The sequence below is a fragment of the Diceros bicornis genome, chromosome 12 (genome assembly GCF_020826845.1).
Source record: "Diceros bicornis minor isolate mBicDic1 chromosome 12, mDicBic1.mat.cur, whole genome shotgun sequence".
Taxonomy (NCBI): Eukaryota; Metazoa; Chordata; class Mammalia; order Perissodactyla; family Rhinocerotidae; genus Diceros; species Diceros bicornis.
The window spans coordinates 73,543,224-73,552,288 of NC_080751.1; positions in this window are offsets into that span (position 1 = coordinate 73,543,224).

Here is a 9,065-nt window from a genome sequence, read left to right on the forward strand (position 1 = left end):
CATAAATTTTCAGCTAACATTTCACCTAACATTTGAAGATAACAAGTCCTTTGCAAAGCATCATAAATTGCAAGGATGCTGGGCTCTCTTAAAAATAACAGAGGAAGTTAGAGACAGTTGATTGATGCCTATAAAATGTGGAGGAAATAATTTCCAGCATAGAATTCTATACTAACCAAACTATCAGATCCAGTGTGAATCTTAAATTTACTCCCATGGCCCATTTCTTAGGGAGTTATCAGAGGACATGCTTTTGCAAACTAAGAAAGTGAATCAATGAAGAGGACAACACAGGATCAAATAGGCGACCTGGGAGAGTAGAGGGGCAAAGGACACCGTGCAGCACGACGCTGGTGGAGACCAGCTGAGCAGCCAGCCTGGGGCGTGATCGTGTCAAGGTAGCATCAGGAGAGTGAGGGCACCCTCTAAAAGAGAAAATGATAGAACACCTGATGTGGTTGAATGGATTCAGAGATTTATATCCTGGAAAAGAGATTGGAGGTACATAAACAACCGAGAAATGAAAGAAAAAAGGAAAATTGTTAATTCAGGGGGGAGAATCATAAAAATGTGATCAATACAATACATAACTCAGCTATAAATAATAGAGACATAGTAATGTAAATACTAAATACTGATTTAAGTAAAAATTGACATTTACCATTTTAAGCGCACTGGGGGGTGAGAGGAAAGGGGATTCCGTGAGTGAGAATGTGGGGAGGAAGGTGCGAGAGCTTTCCTTTCCTGTGCCACAGCAGCAGGACACTAGGCCAGCCTTAAAATAGAGCAAAAGGTCAACGGATGCACATTATTTTAGAAATATTGAATGTAACCACTGAAATAAAACAATTCAAAATGTGCAAGTCTTGGAGAAATTGAAATCAGAGGTTGGGTGGGCCTGACCACAGTATTTGATTTCTTTTAAGTATACGTGCATAATCGTGAGAAAATAAAAATTAACCACTCTATCTTAATAATTAATGAATTAATTTTCTAAATTAATTCATTAATTATTTTAAATTAATTTTAATTAATTATTTTTAATTAATTACAAATAAATAAAATGAAAGGGTTAGAGTAAGAAATAGAGTGGAAAAGAATACGGTAACATATCTATAGGTTTTAGTTCTGATCCTAAGTATGTAGTAAAGGGACTAGCTAAGAGGATGTAGGCAGAAAAAGAGATGAAAATTTTAATTTACACCCACCCCTGCTTCAAATATCCTGTTTGATGTTTTCCTGAAATGAGCTTCGTATTACATGCCGTAATCTCCATCTGGTCTAACTGCTCCGTAATCTACCGTCAGAGACAGAGCTCCTCAGGATCCCGTAGAAGGACAGGAAGCTGCCTCTTCAGTATAAAGTTGAACAGGAGGTTCTCGAAGGCTAGAAGAAGGAGTTATTCAAAGAACATTTGTTGGAATTTTGTTTAAAGAAGCAAATGCTAGGTAATCAAGGGATGGAGATAACCTACCAGGCACGTTAAGAGCCCTCATAAAAGACTATTTATAGAGTCTTAACTCGGAAGGGGCTCCCTCCTCCTGTGAGTAGGAAAACGCCCCGCAGGCGTAGGTCACTTACCAAGGACACAGCACTAATGAGAAGCACAGGCTGAGGGAGAGAGAGCCCAGACTCGCTGAGTCCTCGTCTGCCTGCTGGGAAGTGTTTAAACTTCTCTTTAGCAGAAACTGTTACATATATAGGTAAAAAGACTAAGAAGTGAAATTTAGGTATTTGTAAGGCAATGGAAAATGAGCAAAATGGTCAGATGTGAGGCAGAGGAACATGGGGAATCATAGCAGCCTTATTTGAAGGCATTCTAATTAAACAAAGACCTACTACCTTAAAAATACTGGTGACTGCATTCTGGAAACCTCATGGCCATGCCCATCTCTGCAACCCTGTGATTCCCTCTCACTTAGAGTCTCTCTGCGACAGGAAGCAGATCAAATATGACCTGTGGGAAAATGTTCTATATTGATTGAATGATATATGAATACAGCTTGACATTTTAGGAAATATTTTCTGTAAGTTAGGCTATACTCTTCTTGTAATGAATTACGGCATGATTTTTTTTTTTTAATTTAGGATTAAAAAAGTTTTTAATATCATTGATAAATGCCATTCAAACTTATTTAAGGACAAAACTTTTGGCAGGAAAGTTTACTAGATTTTATTTTTCTCTCCATGGGACCAAGAGTCAGAGATCTCTCTAACCAAGGCAGCTACTTACCTCTCCCCTGCCTACCTATTCATTCCAGACCTGTTTGCCAATGAAAAGATTTTATGTCCCTGATAGTGTATCTGGACATATGCTCCAACAGTTTGTGTCGGTGGTCAGCTGCAGTGGCCGCAGGGTCCTCACGGGGTTGGACCAGAGGCCAGCTCTGGACTGTGGTTTCAGCTCCTTCTTGCAGTCCATGTCCCTGCCCATATTCTAAACCTGGCTTCTTTGGCCTTTCTCTGAGCTGCCAAGTATACATCTACTATATATCCTGTCTGGTTAAATCATGCATTATCAGTTTCTCTTGGATGCCATCAAGTACTTTGCCAGGTACGAAGAGTGCTTACAGATAACAGACTCAGGGAATAATAAAAATTAGGAATTGGTATTGGGGCCTGTTGTGGTTAGGTAACAAATATTCAACTGGTATAAATAGAAGACTCTGGCAGCACATCACAAAGCACCTACCGAAATGATTACTTGTAGTTACCTAGAGTGAAATGCACATCACAGTCAAGGCTTTGAGAGAAATAGTGGTCATTGCCACAAACATATAAAAAGTGTGAGGAGTTCAAGTCCCCTCGTGCCGCCTGACTACTTATCATGGTGCTAGCTAGTCTCAGTTACAAAAAGAAAATGAAAAGTCCAAATGCGTAAATATTTTGGGCGAGACATGCGCTGAGCACCAGGGATTTTAACGACCATGCGAAAGAATCATTGACCCTGCGCAGCTGCAGGAAGGTGTCAGCTAAAAACTAACACACTTTAATCCTTCAGGAGGCTAGTTTACTATACATTGAATTTATGTTGATTTCTCTTATGTGAAAGTTAGTTAGGGCATTAACTAGGAAAATATGAGACTCCAAGAATCAGAATGTGGGTATACAAGAGAATATTGAAAACTCAGAATGGCTTCACCTTTTCACCTCTCCTAAGCCTCCCTTGCTAGCCAAAGTATGTCCTCCTATTCACTGGAGGGACTGTTTCCTGCCTGGATTGAAGACTCTGGAAACACTTCACCCAAGAGAAGTTCTTTCCAAGGGGAAGACATTTTGTCTCACGTCCCAACATTACTGGTACTATTCATCTGCAAATCTATACCAAGAGTCAGATCCCAACACACGCCAGAGCAGGGTTGCTATAAACACAAATCGTAGAAGAGAATCTTCTAGATTCTCCTGCAACTAACATAATTGCAAGTTCTTGCTAATTTCTTTTGGTAACTATCAAAGCAGAACTTGCCAGACTATCATCTGAGGGACTTAGACTATAAACTGGAAAATACTGTCCATTGGCCAAGACTGACTTGCTGCCTGGTTATGTACATAAAGTTTTATAGGAACACAGCCACAGCCACGACCATTTGTTTACATATTGTCTAGGGCTACTTTCATACTACATGGCAGAGTTGAGTGGTTATCATAGAGATTACATGGCCTGCAAACATAAAATATTTCCTATCTAGACTTTCACCAAAAGAGTTTGCCAGCCCTGGCTTAGTCTAAGGAGAGAAGAGTATAATTGCCTACTAGGCTGTGTTTTTCACATGGGGCCAATAAGAAAAGTTCTAGTTTCACTGTGCTATCTGGAGCAACTAGAGGTAGCTTTAATTGGTTGACCAGTTGTTTTATAAGTCTGGGCTATAATTCCAGCCCATCTAAAATAAAGCTGAGAAGTCAGAAATTTTCTAGGAAAAGTACAAGAAGAAATTGAAGATTTAGTGTGGCAGGATTGTTGACAAGAATGTTGCCCATCCACCACAGAACTGTGCCGTTTTGGAAGGCTTAAAACTGTTTCCTCCACCAAGGCTATGAGGAAGTCATTGGTTAGCTGGCATCAGTACCTTTCAAAATCACTTTAGTGACTGTTCTCTGTAGTCTGTATTATCCTTGGAAAAGGGACCAGATTGTCTTATCTAAACGCTCACTAAAATCTTCCATTGTAGATGAGGCTTTTGATAATCTCGAGAATACTATGATCTCCTCTGAAAATCTCAAGCAATTTACTTTTCCAGCCAACCAGTGCTGGCCCAAAAGGCAGAAAGAAAAGGTGACTACTGGGAAGTCTACTACTGATGGAGGGTAGCATGATGTTAACAGCGACATTAACATCCTTCACTAAAGCTGACTTGAACACTACTACTTTTGAGTGCCTAATCTGCCAGCAGCAAAGATAAGTCATGAGCTTCTAATTCTGGGGGATCAGTCAGTGATAGGCTAATCACACTGAACTCTTTCTTACTGAAAGGGTAGTGACTTGTCTTCAGTTGAATAGATACTTCATCTGAATAAGCGTGTGCTTGTCTTTTTATCATTATCCATAAACGCCTGGACTTTCAGTGTATCATCAGGATCCATTGAAGTTTCTTTCTCAAGCGGTTGTAACCATTTGTAAGCATAACTATGTCATGACTTTTAATTTTTTCTTAAGAACTTCCAAAGAACAAAGAGAAATTTTCCTCAATTTTAAAAGACAGAATAAAACTCATTCTACCTTGCAATAACCATATGGGTCCATTGGATCCTTTTATACATCTAAAATGCAATATGGAATCTTAGTTATTTTTTTTTTTTTTACATCATGAAACATTTTAGTGTTTTATCATCCTAAGAATTATTTCATCATTTCTCATCAATTATTCCCAGCCATGCCAAAAAACATTAAAAAGATAAGAAATTGGTAGAAAGATAGAATCACTTAGAAGGATGATACAATGGTGAAATAAGTTGTCATCCTTCGGGTTTTTTTCTTTTTTTCATTTTCTAAAGAATTGCACCATCTCTCAAGAAGTAATAAAATACACTGGAGACATCTTCTTTGTAGTCTGCTTATAGCTTTCATTGAACATAGTTGATAATTCAGAATTGTTCCTTTTTGCCACTATTGACTGTCAAAAATTATAAAGGATTCAAGATTTTACCACACTTGTGAGCTACAAGTTGGCTTACAACAGCTTCATGGCTGCTAGCAGAAAACGTGAGATTCCTAGGTCCAAGACAAAAGACTATTCCTCAAAGCACAGAAATCAGCCTAAGCATCATGATTGTGTTGATTCCTCTTTCTCCTTGCATCCTATAGGGGCATTTCGGAGGACCCCAGTTGAATACTGCTTAACCAGTGCATTTGCATCAGAGGTTAGGAATCCTAAGATTTGGAAGACCAAATCTCTTATAATGGACTATAAGCAAACCCACCTTTGTCTCCAAAGAGAAACGTTACTTTTATCATCCTGGACAATAAAGAAACCTTCCCTTTTCTTTGGAGAGAGAACTCTTTCTATCTTTTGAGGTTGTTCATTCCAAAACCATCCTTGAAAATATAGACCAAAAGGAAGACAGCCAGTGTCTTTGCTCACAAGACTTAAAGAAGTCCAATAGATCCACGAAAAATTTCTTCCATTGATGGCAAAGGAAAAAAAATGGCAGAGGAAGACGTTAGACAAATTTTAAACAAAGCAGAAAATGCATACGAAATACAGGGAGCAGCACTCCTTGTCATTCTTGTCCAGTAACGCTTTTGCTGTGAGGGAAATGTGCTTTATCTGCACTGTTCGTACGGTATCCATTAGTCACATAAGGCTGTGGGGCACTTCAAATTTGGCTGGTGTGGCCAAGGAACTGAACTTCTATATTTAGTTTCAAATAATTTAAATTTTGATACCTGTATACAGCTAGTAGCACAGCTTTAGACTCTAATGTTCGTTGTGAAACTGATTATATAAGTGGAATTTCAAACTACGGGCCTTCAAAAGGAAATATGATATCATTATTGAGTTATTTGTAAATAAAAAGGACTTCATCACTCTAGATTTTGTGCCAGGAGACTAGACCACCTCTCTCTGTTAAATGGACATGTGAAAGTATTCCTTCATCTTTTACGATGTTTGTGTGCCAAAATTCACTTGAAACAAAAAGGCAGGCTATGTTTAAATTCTCATTAAAATTTCTAATAAAACTGTTTTTTCACATCCCTTTATTCTTACTTCTGTAAATTCTTCCTTCTGACTTAAAGATATGTATTTTTTAAAAAGTTTCACTGGGATCAGAGGGCACATGGTAATGACTATTTTCCTGGTAGAATAGAGAGTTTAATACAATCCTGGTAGGGCACATAACATTTCCTCAACCCAAGAATTTACTCCATAGTGAGAAATAAAGCAATGAGTTAATGCCCATGAGATTCACTAGCATTACCACATACCACATTTCCAGAAGCAGTTGCCTTATTAAACTGGAAGGAACTATTGAAGTTGAAAACCTTGTGAGTTTGGAGAGGGTCTCTTCCACAAACAACAGAGCTGTTTCTCCCATAGCCCGGATCCGTGGTTCTAGGAACCGAGGTAGAGTGGAAATGGAGCCTTCATTAGCACACTCAATGACACACTCAAAAAAATTTGATCCTCACTCTGTGATTCTAGATTCTACTTAATTCAAGGTTTTAGTACCCAAGAGAGAAATGTCTCCATAAGGAAAAACAATAATATTTCAAATGAATTTTAGCTAGGCCATGTAGGGCTCAGTGTAACACTGAATGAACCAGCCAAAAAATGAGGGTACTGTGTTGCCTGAATATTTGATTTAGACTATCAGTCTGGTGTCCTTTCAATAGATTTCCTTTCTGCTTGTGTAAGTTAGAGTTGTTCTCTGCTGCTTTTAATTAGGAGCTATGACTGATGTAATCTTCTAAAATAAAACTCTGAGCCCTCTCCACTGCCCGATGTTGCCTGTCAAGCCACAAGCAACTAGAAATGACAATAAAAATACATATGCTTTTACAACATATTATATCCTACATGTCTATTGAAAGCATGTATTTAAAAACCTGAACTCAACTCTTAATTTTACATTTTCCGTATTTATCTTATGCCAAACATCCCAGCCCACATTTATCTTTCTTCACTAAAAAATATAAAATGCTTTTTTCTTGCTTTCCTTTGAAGTGCTTTCCTCTTGCTTGTATCTTTCAAATCAATTCTCCTAATCAATTGATTATATAAACAGAGTTTTAAATTCTCCCTGTGTATATTGATTTCTTTTTTTCAGTCTTCAACCTATTGATCAAACCACTTGATCAATTGAATAAAGTAACAGCGTCATCTGGCATATTCCACACTTGGGCACTTTTGCTTGAAGGAGAAGAATGTAGATGTTTGTTTTTATTCTGTAAATGATTACAACCTTAAATGCCGCATTGGATATGCACATCGATAAACCTTATGAAATCGTTCCTATCTCTTTTCTAGGCTGTATCCAGGGCTCTGAGGCCCAACCAGCCTGAAAACTAAATGAAAATAATTTGCTATTTACACAGATCCTTTCATTTTCTAACTAGCAGGCTCATCTTTAACCTTTTATCTGCTCCCATTATAGCACTTACCACACTGTACTATGTACTGGCCCTTCCATCCCTTTATACTGGGAGCTCTTTAAGACTTAGAGCAAATGATTATAAGAAAGAAAGAAGGAGGAAATGGAGGGTAGAAGCAATGGAAAGAGGAAGGAAGAATTTATCATAAGAAATATACGGCATCTATCCTGATCAGTTACATTCAAGAGCATGGAAGCATCCATAAATGCTTTTTAAATATGAGCTCTTACACTATTTTATTCCAATACTTTCATTAATACTATTGCGTCCTTCTTTCAAATAGCACTCCTCTAAAAAACATTGGATTAAGAGAATGTTGGGTGAAGGGAATCAATATTAATAGCACCTGTCATTCCAGTCCCGCCCTGCTTCCTCTAAAGAAGCTAGCTCAAGAATTCACTAGAGAGACCACTACCGAAGCCTAATGAATTCCATTACCACTTGGGAGACGGAGTTGGTTGGGACCCACGGAGGTCTCTTCACTGTGCACCCAGGTGTGGATTCTTCCAGCAGGACTAGCCTTGGATCTTAAGCTTCCTCTACACCGTCTGGAGAGTCTTGGGTTGACTCTCAATGCTTGCGTGAAGTGAATGTCTAAGAGTCAACAGCCGCTATTTCAGAAAAACATTGATTTCTTCGTCCTTCATTTACCCAACAAATATTAACCGAGTACCCAGCATATTCCAGGCACTATTGAGTAGTGAATAAAAGACATAAAAGTCCCACGTTCTGTGGAAGAAGGCAGTCAATAAACAAAATAGTGAGTAATATATACATAATATCAGATGTTGGTAGTTTCTATAAAGAAAACAAAAGCAGGGGAGGGAGTCAGGAGATGTGCGCGTTAGTGTGCATGGTAAGGGGAGTGGCTGAAGTGGAGTGTGAGACAGGTACCCCTTTCGCGTTGTGTGCTGTATGCAAGACCGCCATTCCTCACACATACACAGTATGGCAGCCACGAGGACGGCCACATATCGTTCACTCGGCAAAGATGCATTAAACTCCTGTTACATCCCACAACTGGCCAGGTATGAGGTAGAGTAAAAAGAACATGATCAAGGGCTGTTCTCAAGGAAGTCATAGTGCAATGGGGGAAAAAGACGTGCACACAGGTGAGGAAGTCGTAATGTGCACACTGCAGAGTCTACACCAGGTGCGAGGAAACTGAGAGCAGGGGCCCCTGATAACGGCTGCAAGCTCTGCTCTCCTTCAGGGTGGGCAGAGATCTATCTGGACTGCGTGTAAGGATTCAGGGACTCTGAGTTATTCTAGAGTAGTGTTTTCCAAACTTCAGGCCTTGATCCAGTGGGCTGTTGCATGAATTTACTGAGTTACAACCAGAATTCTTTAAAAATGAAATAAAATAGAGTATTTTATTTCAAGTCACAGTGCATCACATGATTGTATGTGCATATGTGAAACTTCTGTTGGCATCTGTGTACACTGGATTAAAATGTAAAATTTTTCTTACTCT